General features: G+C 41.3%; 1 non-coding gene across 1 annotated transcript; it reads right to left on the minus strand.

Moving 5' to 3' along the window:
- Nucleotides 1–8,288: 8,288 nt before the first annotated feature.
- Nucleotides 8,289–8,413, minus strand: LOC128580332 (small nucleolar RNA SNORA11). The gene has a single exon (XR_008378628.1). It is a non-coding gene; the product is annotated as a small nucleolar RNA SNORA11 (small nucleolar RNA).
- Nucleotides 8,414–21,124: the final 12,711 nt, after the last annotated feature.

A 21,124-nucleotide genomic window follows, 5' to 3' on the forward strand; every position in this document is an offset into this window, starting at 1 on the left:
AATCTACTGGTTTAATTGCTCAAAAGTGTATAATCTGTGCATCATATGGTTGTAGGAAGTGTAATAAGATGGGCAGTGGGGAAGGCACAGTTTATCACATATGGCACAATGCAGTGCTGTTTTCCACAAGTACCTTTTTGGATGCTTTCCTCGCTGTCATTAAAACCTTTTAATTTTTTCCTTTGGAACTAATAATTCATGCTGTTGTTCTTAGTGGAGGGAAAAATAGGTCATACTGCTAATCTTGTAAGAGGTAGAATTTAACAATGCTAAGATTTCACATGGGACCTAGATTCATAACAAAAGTGTTGACTTTAGAAGCATAATAATTTTAGGAAGAATTTGTCTTCAGTTTCTTGAATATCAGTGAGCAGTTCTTAGAACTTATTTGAATTCGTGCTTGTGGTCTTCCTCCCCTTCAAGCCTCTTCCATGCACTTGAGGTGCAATTACGATTCTGGATTCATGACAAATACATCATCAGTCCATACACGGCCTCTTATTAGGCTTCCTGTGTTTTTCAGACATGGTCCACTAGATAGCACTATACCCCTTCACCTCGAGTTGCATCTTTTTAGCTTTCATTTTATTTATTATTTGAATAGGTCATACACATGGTTCAAAATTCTAGATATAAAGCATAAACTAGGACATTCTCCTATATTCCCTCTTCAGAAGCAATCAACATTATTAACCTCTCATATATTATAAGATGTTCTGTATATTTACAAATGTAGATATGTATGCATGTGTATATGTTGGTCTCCCCTCATACAAATTACAGCACATCATTCCCACTGCCCTGCACATTGCTTTCTTGCTGCTCTTATGTTGCTCAGTGAGCACAGAATTGAAGTGAAGGGAGATGGAGGATCTTAATGGATGATTAAGCTGCTGGTTTAGCTGCTGGTTCCCACACAGCAGCTTGTTGGAAACTGATGGTTTCAAGCTGCTCTAGGCTGAGATGCCTCTGTGTAGTCTGTTTGATGCTAAGACCTATGTCTCTTTCCCAACTTCCAATAAAGTTTCTGTGATGTAAGTGGTCATTATTTTTTTCAAAAAAGCAGAGAAGAAGAAAATCATCAGTAATAGCAAGGCTGTTTATCCTGTTAGGTTAGACTTGGTTATGTTGTAATAATGAACAAGACCCCCAAATCTCAGCAGCTTAAATAAAGAGTTAATTCTTATTTTTGTTTCAGATCTGCTAGGTTAGCAGGGGTTCTGCTTACTGAGACTGCTTAGGGACCTGGGCTGTGGAGCAGCAGTTTTCTCAGTATTGCTGATCTCTGTGCCAGAGGAAAAACAGTGGTGGAGGAAAAAGATTGAATCAACAATTAACTGCTTTTTTCCACTCAGAGCCCACTGGCCAGAATTCACCAAATGGTACCATCCAACAAGGTATGGGCTTGAATGTTCCTGTCAGGCAGGGAGCTAGAAATATTTGGTGAACAGCATTAATGACTACCACATTTAGCCTTTTAGATTATGTATTCAGCACATGTTTAGATATAGACAGATATGTCCATAGAGAACTGTATTTTTATATTAAGATAAATACTGCAAATACTATTATATCTTTACTTTTCCCCATTTAATATATTGTAGTGGAATCGTCCATTGTCATAAATAAACACATATTTAAACACGGTGTTCTTTTTTTAAGAGACAGGGGTCTCACTATGATGTCCAGGCTATGTTGCCCAGGCTATTTTGAACTCCTGGCCTGGCCTCAGGTGATCTTTCTATCTCAGTTCCCTGAGTAGTTGGGACTATAAGTGTGCACCATCATTTCCAGCTTAAACATGGATACCATTTCTAGCAGATGCATATTATTCCATTATACAATTGTATACTAATCTATTAATATTTCCTTGTGGACCCTCTGCTGAGAAAAATGTACAGCAATTCATTTACATAAAATTGGGTAGAGAATTTTTGGGACCAGTGGACTTCCCCAACCAAGTCATGGATTCCTGTTGGAGTTCTAGGTCATAAATACAAGTTCTATTTAGCATACCCTCTCCTTATCCCATTCATCCTCCAAATAAGGTACCTTTTTATAACTTTTTACCCATGACATTTTGGGTAGGTAAATAAACTCACATGGTTCTGAAAACAAATATAAAGTGAACAGTCTCTGCCAGTCCTTCCCTGCCCCCATCTGTCTAGTTCTCCCCACCCCTCTGTTCCTCATAGACTTTAGTCTCTGTTTCCCTCTAGAGTTTTGTCAAAAATGCATTTCCAGAAAGATGAAGTTTTTTTTGTTTTGTTTTGAGACAGTCTCACTATGTCGCCCTCAGTAGAGTGTTGTGGTATCACAGCAACCTCAAACTCTTGGGCTTAAGCAATCACCTGCCTCAGCCTCCCAAGTAGCTGGGACTACAAGCACCCAGCCCACCACAATGCCTGGCTATTTTTTGGTTGCAGTTGTCATTGTTGTTCAGCTGGCCCAGGCTGGGTTTGAACCCACCAGCCTTGGTGCATGTGGCCAGCGCCATAACCACTGCGCTACGGGTGCTGAGCCAATGGAGATTTTTAAAAAAATTACTAACAACCTTTTTTTTTTAAAAAAAAATCAGATTGTTAATAGGGTTATATACTATTTGGTTACATAGTTTGCTTTTGTGTGGATAAAGTCAGAGTTATAGGTCCTTGTCCTAGAAAGTGTGCAGTATACTTGTGCAGTGTATGTGTTGAGTGGGAATTTACCCATCTCCTTCTCCCCATCTCCCTTCTTTAAGTTTCATTGAGTTTTGCTTCCATATGAACTTATTTTACAGGTGTTGAGCTACTAGTTCCAATTCAGTATGGAGTGCATTGTTTTTCCATTCTTGCAATAGGCAAATGGTTTCCAATTCCATCCAGGTTGTTACAAAAGGTACTAAGACATTATTTATTTATTATTTTTTTTTTTTGGCTGAGTGGCATTCCATAATATACCACGTTTTATTAATCCATTTATGATTTGATGGGCACTTGAGTCATTTTCCATGCAATTGTGAATTGTGCTACTATGAATATTTGAGTGCAAGTGTCATTTTATTTCCTTTGGTTAAATCCCTACTAGAGGGATTGCAGGATCAAATGGTAGGTCTACTTTTAGTTCTTTGAGAACTCTCCACACTACTTTCTATAGATGTTATATATAGGTGGAAAGCCTAAATGTGCCTTTGGTTGAGCCATCCTGGAAAGACAAGTAAAAAGTCTTTTTTAGAACTCTCTGTGAGGGACCGGGATAGAACTCCATAAAAAAGCCTAGAGCTTCCGCACGGAGGCAGTAAATTGCCTGGGAGACAGAGGCTGGCTGAAGGAGGCAGAGGCTTGCACACAAGCAGCTGTATATCTTAGCAACCTCCAGTTTGTTCTTTGAAGATGATTTACTGCCTCCAGATGATCCGGTAAAAAGTCAGGTATTCAAACAACCTTCTCCTCCTGAGTTCTTATCTTTGTTATAGTGAAGTAGTTTAGAGTTTTAATTAAAAGTTAAAATAGTAACTTTGAAATAAGGTAATAGAAGGTACATCAGCTAATTGGTAGACTGTTAGGTGCCGGGCATAGCTGGGCCCAGTCATAAGACCAATGTTAAGAAATGTTGTCATTTATTGATTAATGATGCGTACATGCATTAATGGGTATATAAGTTGGTGGAAAATAAAGATTGCTACTTGCCATGAGAGAGCGGTAGTCCCCTTTATTAAAGAGACAATTTCAAAAGCAGGACTTACCCTCTGCATCCCTGCCCCCATCTGAGAAACCTTCACGCAACATTTTGGCGCAGCGAGCAGGGTGAACTTGGTGGAGACAGCACTGCCGGCTTCTTTGAAAATGCACAGTGGATGCTTAAGGTGAGCCTCAGATTTTGAAACCAAGCAGGTTCTGGTCATGCTGTGGGTACGAGACTCTTGGCATTAATAAAGGGCAAATGGGTAACTCTCAATCTCTAGAAGAACAGTATGTTGCTTTCTTAAAAACCATGTTAATATGCACAGGCATCACTGTCAAAACTAGAATTTTAAAAGAGTTGTTTCAGGTAGTGGCTAAACACTGCTACTGGTTTAAAGCTGACAAAAAGAATCAGATAAATTTAAAAGTGTGGAAAAATATAGGAAAAGTGCTCAGACACACACATCAAAGAGGGGAGTTTATTAGCAAAGATGTTTAAGGGGTGTACCATCTAGTTCTTGGGGCATTGGCACCGTTACAATCTGGTGTGATGCTGAAGGAGGTTAAATAAATAATCCTACCCCTCCGCTGCTGGAGGAAGAACCAAGGGCTGAACAGCCTATTTGCAGTGAGCGTATAGAAAATCCAAAATTTTGTTCTAAAAGGCACTGTTCACAGAAAGGCAGTTCAAACAAAGAGGTCTCTGAGCAAGAGCAAAATGAAGGCAATTCTGATCACACTCTTACTAATCATTCTGATAGTGAGGAAGTTAGTGAACTTAGAAAAATGCTAACAGAAGGTTTTCAGAAAATAGATGAGAGAATTCACGCTATTGAAAAAGGGAATTCGCAAGCTGATTTGTGCCATTCAGCGGCCCCTAGACCACCTGCTACAGCCTGGGAGTGGGAGGAGACGTTTACCTTACAGAAATGGGCCATTAACACCTACACCCCACCCCCAGCTGCTTTATGCAGTCTGGCAAAACCCTCCAGACCCTAGAATTGTAAATAGAATTCATTTTCCTGTCAATCATACTACTTTTAATATTGTTCAAGATGCTGAATCTCCCCCTTCTGGTGCGAGAACTAGCACACAGAATGCCATGGCTTTTCCTCTTTTAAGACAGGAGGATATTGATGGCAATGTCCGCATTTCCCATGTCAATATTGCCATAAAATTTTTGAAAGTTTTAAAAGATGCTGTTCATGCTTATGGCCTTAATTCACCATACGTTACGGGCATGCTAAGTTCTTATTGTGGGGATCATTTATTACTTCCTGAGGACTGGAGCACTTTGGCTCATACAAATTTAAGCCCGGGACAATTTATTCAGTTTAAGTCTTGGTGAGCAGAAGAGGCAAAATTACAGGCTCAACAAAAAGAGCAGAAAATCCCCCATCTTTTACCTACACCCAGTTAACTGGAACAGGTGAATATGAGAGCGTTAACAGCCAAGTTCTTTATATTCATGATTTGCTTCTTCAGGTTAAGGATGTATGCCTTAATGCCTGGCAACATCTAGATGAGAAAGGGGAGATCAAGCAATTTTTTACTAAAATTTTTCAAGGCAATAATGAACCATTCACTGACTTTATTGCCCACCTACAAGTGGCCATTGAAAGATCTATACAAGGAGAGGAGGCTCGTAAAATGTTACTTTTACAATTGGCTTTCAAAAACACTAACACAGATTGCAAGAAAGCCTTGGTCGGACTTAAAAATCAGGACAATGTTACTATCAATATATCACATATCAATATATTCATGTATGCCGTGAAGTAGGCACACATTTTGTACTTTTCAAGCTAATTTGCAAGCCCATGCTCAGGCCTCTGCTTTGCAAGCTAACAATACAAAACCTAAGTGTTTTTTGTTTTTGTTTTTGTTTTTGTAGAGACAGAGTCTCACTTTATCACCCTCAGTAGAATGCCATGGTGTCACACAGCTCACAGCAACCTCCAACTCCTGGACCTAGGTGATTCTCTTGATTGTGGTAAAACTGGGCATGTCAGAAAAGAATGACGGAAGGGTAAAAATGAAAAACCTGCTGGAATTTGTTGCCACTGTGAAAGAGCAGACACTGGACTAATGAATACTGATCCATTAAAGATAAGGATGGCAATATTTTAACTCCCACTAAAAATTCAGGAAACTCCAATATAGAACAGAATTCAGAGAAACTCTGATGCGGGGCTAGCTCGGGGCCCCCAGACAAAAAATTCAAGCTCCCCCCACCAGCGATTTCCAGTAAGCAATGACAAAGGTCACGCACAAATGAACAAGAATTAAGTCCGATTAGCAAAATCCAGGTCCAGGACTTATTTCACGCCACTCAGGAAATTGCTGCTTTAGACCTTCTAATTTTAACTAATGTTAATAGTGGAGAAGCTCCTAAAAAATTACCTATAGGAGTTTATGGTCCTATACCATCAGGGACTGTAGGCCTTATACTAGGAAGATGTAGTCTTACTATGAAAAGGCTTAATGTTATTATTAAGCCTTATTATTATTAATGAAGATTATAAAGGTGAAATTTTAATAATGCCCTCAGTCACTGCAGGTATTCAATTGTCCACTGTGGCTCAAATATTGATTTTACCATATTATAAAGGCAAAACAGCTCCAATTACTAGAGAGAGTGGTTTTGGAAGTACAGGGAAACAGGTTTTTTGGCATACTTTTTAAAATGACTCTCGCCCTCAATGTAAAGTGACCTTTGAACAAGATATTCAAATTGAATGGCTAGTTGACACTGGAGCAGATGTTTCTTTAATTACTTCTCATATGTGGCCAAATTGTTGGCCCAAGGCTAAAATAAAAGCTACTTTTGTGGAACTTGGAACCATGACCAATATTGAACAAAGTACTTGAAATTTAGACTGTAAAGGACCTGATGGTCAGGCAGCTTGCATTCGCCTCTGTGTGACACCTATTGCTGTTACTTTATGGGGACAAGATCTCTTACAACATTGGGGAGCTATGCTTACCATCCCCACAACTTCAAAAGCTGCTAAAAATATTATGTTTAACATGGGCTATGATCCAACATAACCCAACTGTTCTAGAAAACCTGAGATAACTTGAGTTGGCCATGATAAAACAGGCCTTGGACTGCCTTCTTTGTCAGAGGATTTTCCTTCGGGGCCCCTGCTCAGTGCTTCACCCTCTACTTGCGATGGAAAACTGATAAACCAGTTTGAGTGAAGCAGTGGCCCCTTCCTCTGAAAAAATTAGAAACACTACATCAATTAATCGATGAACAATTACAAGCTGGTCACATCGTAACAACAAGTGCCTGGAATTCTTCTGTATTCGTAATAAAGAAAAAAGCAGGCAAATGGAGAATGTTAACTAATTTAAGAAAAATTAACTCAGTCATCTTACTGATGGGACCTTTGCAGCCAGGAATTCCAAATCCTACTTTAATACCTAAACATTATCCAATAATCATTACTGATCTAAAGGATTGCTTTTTTAGCATTCATTTGCAACAAAGTGACACTGAGCATTTCGCTTTTACCGTTCCCACTCTAAACAATGAAAAACCTACAAAAAGGTATTATTAGAAAGTCCTGCCTCAAGGTATGCTCAGTAGCCCCATCTTGTGTCAATTGTTTGTAGATCTGCCTTTAGAAAAACTTAGGAAAGCTTTTCCAGATAACATCTGTTTGCATTATATGGATTGTATGTTATTAGCTCACCCATGTACTAAATTTAAAAAATATGGTCTTCAATTAGCAGAAAACAAAGTACAAACTCAAGAACCTTGAGAATACTTGGGCTATCGTATAACTGCTCAAAATATTATTGCTCAGAAGTTCAAATTAGAAGAGATTCTCTTCATACTTTAAATGATTTTCAAAAGTTATTAAGTGATATTAATTGGATAAGACTGACTTTAGGAATTCCTACGTATGCTCTCAGCAATTTGTTTTCTATATTAAAAGAAGATTCTAATTTAAATAGCCCTAAACAGCTTTTTATCAGTCCTTTGTCAGATGTGTAGCTTGCAAATATCTTCTCACATTCTGTAGGTTGTCTATTTTTATTTTGGAATAATTTTAGATTTAGAGGAAAGTTAGGACACAGAGAGCTCACCCAATTTCTCTTAAAGTTAACATCTTTTATTACCATAGTACTTTTGTCACAAATAAAAAACTGACATTGATATGATCTATTAACTAAACTCCAGATTTATTTGGGCTTCTCCAGGTTTTCTTTTATTTTTTTTTCAACATTTTATTAGGCAATTTTTTTTTTGAGATAGAGGGTCAAGCTGCTGCCCTGGGTAGAGTACTGTGGCATCACAGCTCACAGCAACCTCAAACTCTTGGGCTTAACCAATTCTCTTGCCTCAGCCTCCCATGTAGCTGGGCCTACAGGCATCTGCCACAATGCCTGGCTATTTATTTTTTTTGTTGCAGTTGTCATTGTTCTTTTAGCTGGCCTTGGCCTGGGCCGGGTTTAAACCCACCAGCCTTGGTGTATGTGGCCAGCACTCTACCAACTGAGCTATGGGCACCACCTATTAGGCAATTTTTTAGACATACAGTACAGTTGAAAGAATTATACAGTGATCACCCATACATGCACCACATATATTCCATAATGTTTTTCTTCTTCTTCACATGTAGGGCATTTGTCCATAGGGAGGCCACAAGTTTTGTGCCCCTCATCACAACGACCCTAGTTTCCTGTTGGGTACTGTTATAAACACAGGAGTCATTACTCAGGTGCCTTTCTCTGAGCCTGATTTCTCCAGGTTTTCATAAATACATTTTTTCTGTTCCAGCATAAAATTCTTGATATTACACTGCATTAAATAGATTCTTTTTGAAATGAAAGATACCATATCCTAAACATGATTCTGTACCTTGCTGTTTGATAAACCATATTTCATTGATTCTAAAATACAATAGAACTCAATGATTATTTTAAGTACTTCCAAAAAAGGGAAAACACTGCTAACCGTAATTGTAAGTTACTGATTATAAAATATGGCCTAATTTCAGAGATGGTCAAATGTAAAAAAAGTACATTTTAGAATTGTGAACATAATACATCTTGAAGAGTTTTCAACTTTGTTTCATATACCCTGTTTCCCAGAAAATAAGACAGTGTGTTATTTTAAGGTGTGCTCCCAAAGATGCACTAGGTCTTATTTTCAGGGGACATCTTATCTTTCCTGTAAGTAGGTCTTATTTTCGGAGGATGTCTTATTTTGGGGAAAACAGGGTAGAGTGTCTTCGTTCCTTTTTATAGCTTCTTAAATTTTCACTTTATAATGTTTTGTTTTTTTTTTTTTTTTGGCCAGGGCTGGGTTTGAACCCACCACCTCTGGCATATGGGACCGGCACCCTACTCCTTGAGCCACAGGCGCCACCCTACTTTATAATGTTTATAAGATCTTTAATCAAGTCCTGGTTGATATTCATTTGTATTATTTTCAGTATTTAGCTATAAAAATGTTGTATTTAATAGCTTAGTACATGTCATTTCCCATATGTACAGATATGTATAGGGAGTAAATGGCTGAGTTAGAGGTATATATATTTGTAATTTTGATGGAAGTTATACCAATTTACAATATTAATAACAATGTATGAGAGTACTTTTGTTAATAATTTCAAAAATGGAGTGGGTCACCAAACTTTAATATTTTTGCCAACCTGATAGGTAGAAAATGATAGTCTCTGTGTAGTTTTCATCTGTATTTCTCTTATGAGTATAGCTTGAGTTCTGATAACTGGCTATAAATATTCTTTGCTCATTTTTTTCTTTTCTGAGACAGGGTCTTGCTCTCTCTCTCTACAGTGGTGTCATCATAGCTCACCACAACCTCAGAGGGTTTAGAGACTTAGAAGAGTGGCCTTCACCACAGGCAACTGGGGGCCAGCATCAGCCTTTAGTGTTGGCTCAGTCTTAGCTTGGGGTTTTGGGTTCCCCTCAGTCCAGGCTGAACCCCCTGTAACCGACTCTTCCCCTCATGTTCCTAACCTTCCCTTCCTCTCCTCACTGTAAAGGCCACCAGAACAGTGCTTACCAAGACCTGCCAAGAGAACCCCAGGGCTCCCAGCACTTGTCCCAGGTGTTTGAATATCACCATTAGAACAGCCCACAGCTGACCCACGACCAGCTGTGTAGACATTTCGGGTACAGACAGCAGGCCATCTGTGGTTCAAAAGAGCTCCACAGCTCTGCCTCTGCTTACCTGTGTCTTGTGGGCCACAACTTACCTCAGGAAGCCCTGTGGATTCTTCTGTTACTAACACAAACAAGTGCCTAGAACCAGCGCATTAATTGGGATGGGGGAGGGGAGGCCCCCCATGATCTAGGAAACTGTCCCTGACTTTGCTCTGCAATAGAAAGTGCACTTACACAGTGACCTGTGGGAGGTAGAAAGAAGTCATGGTAGCCAGTACCTGGAGACATTCCAGGACATACCAGGAGCTCCATCTCTGCACACAGTTCTGTCAGGGCAGTGTGGTGGCCCTGTTCTGTTACCTTATTTCATATTTCTTCTTCTACAGGGAAGCCTAGTCCCACCTACGAAGGGCCAGGGACTGGCCTCCTGTGAGGCTCCCCCTCTCCTTCTGTTTGGTCAGTGCCCACACATAGGGCCACAGAAAGGTAGGATCTCCCCAAAAGTGTAACCAAGATACCTCGATTTCAAGTGTAAGAACTGGATGGAGAGAGATGGCCTGGACATGCAGGGTTTTACATTTCCAAGATTCTTTTTGGGTTCAATGTGAGCTCATTAAATCCAAGAGTCCTGGATGGGGCCACACAGCCCTCCACATGCCCTCCACATAGGGGGAGGGCACAGAGTACCAGGTCCCTTCCCTCATGTGCCACTGCCATCCTCAGCTCACACTTCCTCAGGTAGACTTGCAAAAAGTCTCCAAACTCATCCCTCAAGGTCCACTGGAGACCTCACTTCATCACTATGGATTGTGTTAAGCTGCAATGCACTTGCACATCTCTGTAGCTTATGAGCTAAGGGCCACACCTCATGTAGTGTGCAGCCTGTACCTCAGAGATACTGTGGGCTGGGTTCTAGTCCCCCCACATAGAGCAAGTAGTACATAAAGTGAGCCTCATGAATATGTTGATTTTCAGTGTTTATAAACATTGTGTCTACCCTGTACTATAGTTTATTAAGTGTGCAACAGCATTATGTGTGAGAAACAATGTGCATACCATAATTAAAAGTATTTTATAACTACAAAATGCTAATGATTATCTGACTCTTTGGTGAATCATCCTCTTTTTGCTGGGGGAGGGACCTGCCTCAGTGTTGAGGGTGCTGACTGAGCAGGGTGATGAATGTTGCAGTGGCTATGTAAGTTTCTGCAAATAGGAGAACCAGGAAGTTTGTCAGATTGATTAACTTACTTTCCTGGCAGATTTTTCTGTATCATATGGTAGTGTTTGATAGTATTTTACCCATGGTAGCACTTCTTTCTAACTCAATCTCTTCAAACTCTGTGTTGCTTTATCAACTAAGTTTATGAAATGTGCTAAATTGTTATTTTCATTGTGTCAAAGTTCACAACATCTACCAGGAGTATGTTTCATCTCAACAAACCACTTTCTTTCCTCATCCTTTCAAATTTCACCATGAGACTACAGCCATCCATTCACATCTTCACCGTCCACTTCTAAGTCCAGTCTCCTGCTACTTCCATGGCATCTGCAGTTTCTTCCTCCTCTGTTTTGCTGAAGTCAAATTATCCCTTGATCCATGCACTACTGAATGGATGCTGTTCTAGCAGGCATGAAAATATAAATCCTCTTGTCTGTCTTCATCACAGCTCTTGGGTGACTAGGTGCCTTGCCTATGAGCAGTAATATCTTGAAAAGAACCTCTTTTTCTGAACAGTAGGTCTCACCAGTAGGTTTTTAATACTCAGTAAATGATGCCAGAAATAGATGTGAGATCATCCAGCCTTTGTTCTTTCATCTTTGGAACACATCCACAGTAGATTCAGCATAATTCTTAAGGGGCCTAGGATTTTGGTAATGGTAAGTGTACACTGTCTTCAACTTAGGGTCACCAGCTACATTAGCCCTAATAAGACAGTCAGCCTGTCCTTTGAAGTTTTGAAGGCAGCCATATGAAAGTCCTACCTATGGAAGTCCTCGGTGGCATTTTCCTTAAGGTAAAGGTAAGTATTTCATGTATATTGAGAATGTCTTGTTTATTTATTTATTTTTTTTGAGACAGACTCTCACTATGTTGCTCTCAGTAGAGTGCTATGGCATTACAGCTCACGGCAACCTCAAACTCTTGGGCTTACGTGATTCTTTTGCCTCAGCCTCCCATTGTTGTTTGGCAGGCCTGGGCCAGATTCAAACCCACCATCCCTGGTGTGTATGTCTGGTGCCCTAGCCACTGAGCCAAGAATGTCTTGCTAAGGGTAGCCCCCTTCATCTGTTGTCTCAGACAGATCTTCTGGATAATTTGCTGTGTCTCCTAAGTGCTTCACCTTATGCTTTCATCTTCAGTTGATGGTTAGTTTCCTTAAATCTCATGACCAGCCTCTGCCATCTTTGAACTTTTCTTCTGCAGCTTCCTCACATCTCTCAGCCTTCGTAGATATTAAGGCAGTTGGGGCCTTTCTCTGGGTTAGGCTTTGGCTTAAGAGAATGTTGTGACTGGTTTGATCTTCTGTCCAGACCACCAAAACTTTCTCTGCATCAGAAGCAGCGGTTTTTTACTTTCTTGTCATTCATGTGTTCACTAGAGTAGCACTTTTAATTTTCTTCAAGAACTTTTCCTTTGCATTCACAACTTGGCCAACTATTTCATATAAGAAGCCTAGCTTTTAGCATATCTCAACTCTGTACATGAACAATTATGGGTTTTAATTTAGAGTGAGAAGTGAGACTGTTTCTTTCCCTTAAACTCTTAGAGGACGTGGTAGGATTACTAACTGGCTAAATTTCAATATTATTATTTCTCAGAGAATAGGGAGGCTTAGGAAAAGCCTGAAAGATGGGGGAGACCCTGGTCAGTGGAATCTTCAGGACTCACACAAAAATTATCAAGTTTGTTGTCTTTTTTTGTGGAGACAGAGTCTCACTATGTTGCCCTTGGGAGAGTGCCATGGTGTCACAGCTCACAGCAACCTCAAACTCTTGGGCTTAAGTGACTCTGTTGCCTCAGCCTCCCAAACAGCTGGGACTACAGGCACCCACCACAATGCCTGGCTATTTTTTGTTGCAGTTGTCGTTGTTGTTTAGCTGGCCCGGGACAGGTTCAAACCCGCCACCCTTGGTTTATGTGGCTGGCATCGTAACCAGTGTGCTATGGGTGCTGAGCCAAATTTGTCATCTTAAATGGATATGTTTCTGGTGCCCCCCAAACAATTAGAATGGTAACTTCAAGGAACACTAGATCACCATAATAGAAGTAATAATAATGAAAAACCTTGACATGCTTTGAGAATTATTAAAGTGTGACACAGAGATAAGGGCTGAGCGCGGGCTGTTGGAGAAACGGTGCTGACAGACTTGCTTGATGCAGGGTTGTCAAAATTTTTGTGTTACTTTTAATCCTTAAAACATGCAGTGTCTGTGGAACACAATAAAACAAAGTGCAGTTAATCAAGGAATGGTTGTAGTTTAGTGTGCTTTGACAAATGCATAAAGCCAGGTATCTGCCGGCACTATGTTATATGGAACAGCTTCTCTACCCTCAGAATGTCCTATAGCCCAGTTATTCATCCCTCCCCATCTTCCTGAACCCCTGACACTTTCCTCCCTGTTTAGTGGTCCCTGTCTCATAGTCATTTAGCTACTCCAGATTTCTTTGGATTAGTTTTAGCATGGTATGTCTTCTCTACCCCTTTACTTTGTAATCTGTGTGTTTATATTTAAAGTAGGTTTCTTGGCCAGATGCAGTGGCTGTAGTCCCAGCACTCTGGGAGGCTGAGGTGGGTGGATTGCCTGAGCTCACAGGTTCAAAACCAACCTGAGCACGAGCAAGACCCCGTCTCTAAAAATAGTCCAGTGTTGTGGTGGACACTGTAGCCCCAGCTACTAAGGAGGCTGAGGCAAGTCCAAGAGTTTTAGGTTGCTGTGAGCTATAACGCCATAGTACACTATTGAGGGTGACAAAGTGAGACTCTGTCTCAAAGAAAAAAAAAATTAAAGTAGACACATATAGTTGGGTTTTACTCTGGTGCACTAAGACAGCTGCTGACTTTTAATTTGTGGATTAAGACTATTGATGGTTTACATTGATTCTTTTTTTTTTTTTTTTGACAGAGTCTCACTTTGTCACCCTCGGTAGAGAGTCATGGTATCATAGTCCACAGCAACCTCAAACTCCTGGGTTCGAGTGATCCTCTTGTCTCAGCCTCCTGCATATCTGGGACTACAGGCATCTGCTACAACACCCGGCTCGTTTTCCTATTTTTAGTAGAGATGGGGTTTCACTTTGCTCAGGCTGTTCTCGAACTCGTGAGCTCAGGTGCTCCACCTGCCTGAGCCTCCCAGAGTTCTAGGATTATAGGCGTGAGCCACTGCGCCAGCTTGATTCTTGATATATTTGGATTAATAGCTCCTAATTTTGTACCATTTTCTATTAGTTGTTTGTATCTCCTCTTCTTTTTCTTCTCCTGTGTTAATTGAGCATTTTATATGATTTTGATTTTACTGTCTCAGTGTATGAATTAGACTTCTTTTAATATTTCTCAGCACTTGCCAAATTTATAGCTAATTCACATCTATTTTTAAGCATCACTGTGACCTTTATGGGTAGTATAAATCCATCATACCAGATTAATCCACATTCTTTACTTCCTTTTCTTACAACGTTTTTGTCATTCAATAAACTTATACATAAACTATAGTCAGTGAATTCTTTATTTCTATAAGCAATTTTAACAAATTGTTATTCATTAGATCAATTCAGAATAAAGAATCCAAAAAATTTAATCCTTCTCTAATGTGCTTCTTTATGGAGATCTTATGATACTGTCCTGTATCATTTTTCTTCACTCTGAAGAATTTCTTTTAAATTTTCTTATAAAGCAGGTCTGTAGGTAATATATTCCTTCAATGTTTGTTTACCTGAGGACTGAGAAGGATTGGGGATTAAGAGAAGGAGCCTGTGTTCAAAGTGACCCAAGGATGCAGTTGTTGAGGTATGGTGAAAATTGTGGGGGAACATCTGGCTTCCCCTTAGATGCAGGACATCTACGGGAACCTCAAAGGATGATGTGGTACCTTAGACAACATAGCAGTTGACCACAAGCATCATCATTGATGCTTATAGTCAAATGCTGGGTGCTAGACCGCCATCCACCACTGTTATTCAAGGTCACACAAGATTCAAGTGTTTTGATTTCTCCTCTTCTTCACAGACCTATCTTGAACTCAGTAGCTCAAAGGACTCATCTCTGTCATGGATGAGTTATTTGTCATTTCAGTGTTCTGAGAGGGACTTCGCTTTTCCATGTCTATTGATGACCAGCAGGCCATAGCATGGCCATGCACATGTCTCCCTGAGCTAGGCTGCCATGGAGACCCATGGTCAGCTGCCTCCACCCCAGCCATCTGGCTTTTTGTCCTCCTGTTCTGCCATCCCTCATGCCCCTTTAAGGCTAGTAGCTATTCCTCATCTTTCTCAAGTCTCTGGCTCTGTGGCCTCCACCTGGGGTTTCACTACCTTGCTCCCTACACAGCATCTACATCCTATCCCAGTCGGGGAATCCACTGTAGTTGTCTTGATCTCCTGGCCTTCCCATGTCTAGGCTAAGGAAGCAGCTAGCTGTAGGGACACTGCAAACTTACTTTCCTTCTGGGCCACCTCAGTGCAGGATATAGGACACCATCCCTGTCTTCATTCTCCCAATACACTGAGAAGTGGGGATTATGGTTTTCCTTTTACACTTGAAGAAATCCAGTATGAAGAGAGGTTGAACATCATCCTGAAGGCACTGAACTCCACATGAAGCAGTGCCAGCCTCTGCAAGGACAGGCCAGGACCTCAGTTCCTCTTAACGTACCTGATTGGTTTAATCCTGGAACTAACACAGGGTCCCCATATGCTGCAGGCAAGAGCCAGCTGTCAGGTTGGAGCAGCTGACCCAAGGGCCCATCAGCCAGGGAGGGCCCTGCCTGACCCCATATGGGTGCACTGTCACGGGTCCAGGGATGTTCAGCATAGTGCAGGCCTTATCCTCCCACGGAACACTCTCCATTTTTAGTTGAATTCTGCCCCATTCTGATTCGCATATTGAAGTCCTAACCCAAATGGTTCAGAATGTAACTTAATTTGGAAACAAAGTCATTGCAGAGGTAATTAGTTAAGATGACGCCTTAATAGAGTAGGGGCCCTAATGCAACATGACCATGTCCTTATAAAAAGAAGTTCGGAGACAAACACACACACATACAGGGTGAAGGGCATATAATAATGGAAGCAGAGATGGGCTGTGGCTTCTTCCAGCCACAGAGCACCAGTGATGGCCACAGAGCACCAGAATCTGGACAGATTCTGACTCACAGCCTCAGAAGGAAGCAACTGTGCCAACAATTTGATTCGAAGTTCTGGCCTCCATAACTGAGAGTTGGTAACCTGCTGGAATTTAAACCACCCAGTCTTAGGTGATTTGCTGAGCATCCCTAGGAAACTGACACCCTCCCACTCACAGCCTGAGGGTAAGCCCTGGAGCAGGTGACTGACTTGCCTGAAACTGCTCTGTGTGAGGCAGAGGCCCCACAGGGAGGGCTTCCTGATGCTAGGCCCATGTCCTTTGTGGTTCAGTGGCACTCAGACCACAGCAGGTGCACACTCTCTGAGGGATCCCTCTCACTGGCAGAGGAATGCAGGGAATAGACTAAGTACCTCTGCAATGACCTTGTTTGCAAGGTCCAGTAGTGGTAGCCTGGGGGTACCCAACAGCCTGGCCTTCTCAACCTCTTACCCCCAGGTTCCACCCAGTGGGCACTATTTCTGCAGAGGGGCCTTTGTCCTTGCTGCCTGCTCACCGACTCTATCAGAAAGAACTGTAGCCTCCGCCCTGAATTATCATTCACACCCTGCTCCTGAATGTACAAGACCGTGTCTCTCAATCCCATGAGCCTGTATCCCCTGCTCAGGCCCACCTATAGACACTGTGCTTGTGACCTCCATTTGTCACAGCTATGGAGCCAACCTGTGCCCCATCACCAGTGTCCTTCCTCCTCCCGGGACAAGAACAGCTGAACTTTTTTGCTGTGCTACTGTCACAAAGAACAAGATCAGGACTGGCTGTGCTACTGGTACAAAGGACAAGATCAGGACTGGCATGTAGTAGTTATTATCTAATGGTCATCATTTCTAAAGCTTTGCTATATGCGTGCTCTGCTCTAAGACTAAGTGTTCTAACAAAACGTTTTGTAAAATTGTGGTGAAATTAGGAGGGTGCCACTAAACCAAAGCCAAAAAGGAAGCCCAAGTCTCCAAATACAGTCCTCCTGCTGCTCACTGTCTCCTGCTCTGGGAAGGTTAAATTGTAGGGCACAGGGATTTTTGTTCATTGTGCTGATTTTATAGGAAAAATAATTGCTTACTATAAGGGTATACTTTAAGAAAGGAAAAGAACAATCTAGTACTTACTAATTTCTTCTCAACAACCATGCCACTAATGCTGGGTATACTTAGTCTTATTGAAACCCCTGATGGCCTGTGGGAAGTGGTTGTGATGCCTGTTCAGTGGATATATAGCCTGAGGCTCAGAAATAAAGGGTCTTTCTTAATATCCTTCAGCCAGTCTCCTGATATGAGACACCTGCAAACAGAAAACCACACTCACAGAACAACTGGGTGCCTTCTAAAGCCTACGGACTAGGCCATTGGGCAGCAGCTATTTGTGCAAAGAGATAGGCTGCTGGGTTCTCCAGGAGGGAGGAGGGAGGTGACTCACTGGTCAGGGACCCACAATAAAGCTGGACCCTGGAGGTCACAATGCTGCGGGTTATCACAGATTATCCTGCTCCTCTGAGGAACTTGTGCTCCTGGCCACAGTGGAAAAGCAGAGACCAGACTATCCCTTCTGAAACAATAGATAAATAAATGATAGATAGGTAGGCAATTAATAGATGATAGATTGATAGGTAGTGAATGATTAACTGATAGATAATAGGTAGTTGAAAGATGAAGATGATTGATAGATTAATGATAGATGCATGGTAGATATGCTAGATAGAAGATTGGTAATAGATGATAGCTAAAGACATGATAGATGACTGATAGATAAATGATAGAAATATGAGAGATTGGTCATAGGTAGATAGATCATAGGTAATAAGTAGCTAGATATTTATTAGATAATAGGTAAAGACATGATGATAGATGATAAGTAAACGAAGACATGCAGCAATGCTTTTCGCAACACTGGGCATCAGGGAGTACGGGACAGAAGTCCCTGAGATTTTTGAGAGAATGGAAAACAAATGCAATGAGCTCTACAATGGTCCCCAGTGTCCTGCCTTCCACGGCACAGGAAGGGAAAACTGAGGTAGGATCCAGCAGATTCCCTGAGTTAAAGAGATGAGGCTGAGAGTACCAGGAGATCGAGGTATCTAGAACCTGTAAAGTAGAGCAGCACAAAGGAAAGAGCTGCACAAAGAAAGAACCAGAAGATCTTCAGAGACCCCTTGAATATGCAGCAGAGTTCTGATCATATTGTGTAAGGAAACCACACAGGGCCAGGGAAAAAGCCATCCAAAAAAATCAGAAGGAACAGTGCCTGGCACACACACAGGGTTGGGAATAAGAGAACCTTAGTGAATAGACAGAGAGGAACTTAGACACAAAAAAGTGAATACAAACAAGAAAAGAAAGAACATCTTTGGCACAACTTCAAGCAGTCAAATGCATGTATAAGTAATCGGAGTCTCCAAAGGATGAGGGGAATAAAGAAATATTTGAAGAAGTAATGACCAAACTTTTTAAACTGGACAAAACCTATAAAGCCACAGGCCCAAGGAGTTCAGTGAAGTCCAGGCATGACAAATATGAAAACTACATCAAAGGTCCTGACAATCAAATTGCTCAAGAACAGTGATAAGGGGAAAATATTATAAGCAGCCAGGGAAATAAGAAATGCTTAATTGAAGACAACAGAGAAGATCAGAAAACTTCTTATCAGAAACAATTGGGGCGGCGCCTGTGGCTCAGTGAGCAGGGCGCCGGCCCCATATGCCGAGGGTGGCAGGTTCAAACCCAGCCCCGGCCAAACTGCAACAAAAAAAAAAAATAGCCAGGCGTTGTGGCGGGCGCCTGTAGTCCCAGCTACTTGGGAGGCTGAGGCAGGAGAATCGCCTAAGCCCAGGAGTTGGAGGTTGCTGTGAGCTGTGTGATGCCACGGCACTCTACCGAGGGCAATAAAGTGAAACTCTGTCTCTACAAAAAAAAAAAAAAAAAAAGAAACAATTGAAGTGAGAAAGCAGTGGAGAAAAATCTTTATAGTAAAAGAGAAAAACAACTTTCAGAGATATATCTACCTGGAAAAATATCTTTCAAAAATAAAAGCAAAATAAGGACTTTTTCAGACATAAAATTCTGAAAGACTTTGTCATTAGCTGTCTAAACTATAAACAAAATAATGCAAAGAATGTCTTTCAGGCAGATGGAAAATAACACTCAATGTAAACATGGATCCAAAGGAAAGAATAAAGAATACCAGAAGAGGTGTATAGGTATATACCATTTTAACTTAAATATTTAAAAAAATTGACCATTTTAACAAAAATGATAACAGTGTGTCATGGGTTTGTTTTTTTGTCTTTTTGTTTTTGAGACAGTCTCACTTTGTCACTCTCAATAGTATGCTGTGGTGTCACAGCTCACAGTAACCTCAAACTCTTGGGTTCAAGCAATTCTCTTGCCTCAGCCTCCCAAGTAGCTGGGACTACTGGCACCCGCCACAACACTCAGCTACTTTTTTGTTGTTGTTGCCATTGTTGTTTAGCACGCCCAGACCAGGCTTGAACCCGCCAGTCCCTGTGCATGGCTGGCACCCTAACCACTGACCTATAGGCGTTGAGCCTAAATTTCTGCTCTTTATAAATTACCCAATCTCAGGTATTTTGTTGTAGCTACACAAAGGCACTGACTCAAGAAGAAATTCATAGCCTAGATAGATAGTCCAATATCTGTTTTAAAAAATCTTAATTGGGGGCAGCACCTATGGCTCAGTGGATAGGGTGCCAGCCCTATATACCGAGAGTGGCAGGTTGGAACCTAGCCCCGGCCAAACTGCAACAAAAAAATAGCCAGGCATTCTGTGGGGGTGGGGGTGGGTCACCTGTACTCCCAGCTATTTGGGAGGCTGAGGCAAGAGAATCACCTAAGCCCAGGAGTTGGAGGTTGCTGAGAGCTGTGACACCATAGTGCTCTACCAAGGGCTATGAAAATGAGACTCTGTCTCTAAAAAAAAAAAAAAAAAAAAAAAAATGAATGCAGGGTTGGCTGAATATTCAAAAATTAATCAATGTAATTCACCAAATTAACAAAGTAAAAAGGAAAAGCCATATGAAAAGACTCACAGAAGCAGAAAAAGTGTTTAAGAAAATTCAATATCCAGCTTGGCACCTGTAGCTCAAGCAGCAAAGGCGCCAGCCACATACTCCAGAGCTGGCGGGTTCAAATCCAGCCCAGGCTTGCCAAACAACAATGACAACTACAGCCAAAAAATACCTGGGCATTGTGGCAGGTGCCTATAGTCCCAACTATGAGGCAAGAAAATTGCTTAAGCCCAGGAGATGGAGGTTGCTGTGAGCTGTGATGCCACAGCACTCTACCCAGGGCAACAGCCTGAGGCTCTGTCTCAAAAAAAAAAAAAAAATTTAACATCCATTTCTGACAAAAATAAAAAAGCAAACTTCTCAGGACAGTAGGAATAGAAGTTGTTTTAGGGGTGCCCAAAGCCACTCACACATTAACTAATTTGCTGAAAGAATTTACAGAACTCAGCACATAGTTCCACTTAAGACTAAGTTTTGTTATATTAAAGGAAGCATGATAAGATCAGTAAGGGGTAAAAACACAGAGCCAGAGATGGGGAAATCCATGCTCAGGCTTCCTCATGATCTCTCCATCCTATAAGGAGTGATACTAAAAATCAGAGTAAAAATTCAGTAACATCTGTAGCTGTTTCTGTCCATAGAAGCTCACTAGAGACTCAGCACCCAAGATTTTTATGGGGGCTGAGTCATCTAGGCTCCTTCTATCTAGCAACTATAAAAATCTAGACTCCCAGGAGAAATGTAAGTATTTGGCATTGTCTTAATCCATTCATTTTTCATTGCCATGAAAGCATACCACAGACTGGTTAATTTATAAAAAAAAAAAAAAGAAAGAAAGAAAAGACATTTATCTGGGTGCAACATACTTAGTGTGTAAGCCCTAGAAAGGATGGGGTGACTGAGGAAGGGAGGGGGGCCTGCATTGGGAGGTAGTGTGT

Source organism: Nycticebus coucang, chromosome 2 (assembly GCF_027406575.1).
Source record: "Nycticebus coucang isolate mNycCou1 chromosome 2, mNycCou1.pri, whole genome shotgun sequence".
In the NCBI taxonomy this organism is placed as follows: domain Eukaryota; kingdom Metazoa; phylum Chordata; class Mammalia; order Primates; family Lorisidae; genus Nycticebus; species Nycticebus coucang.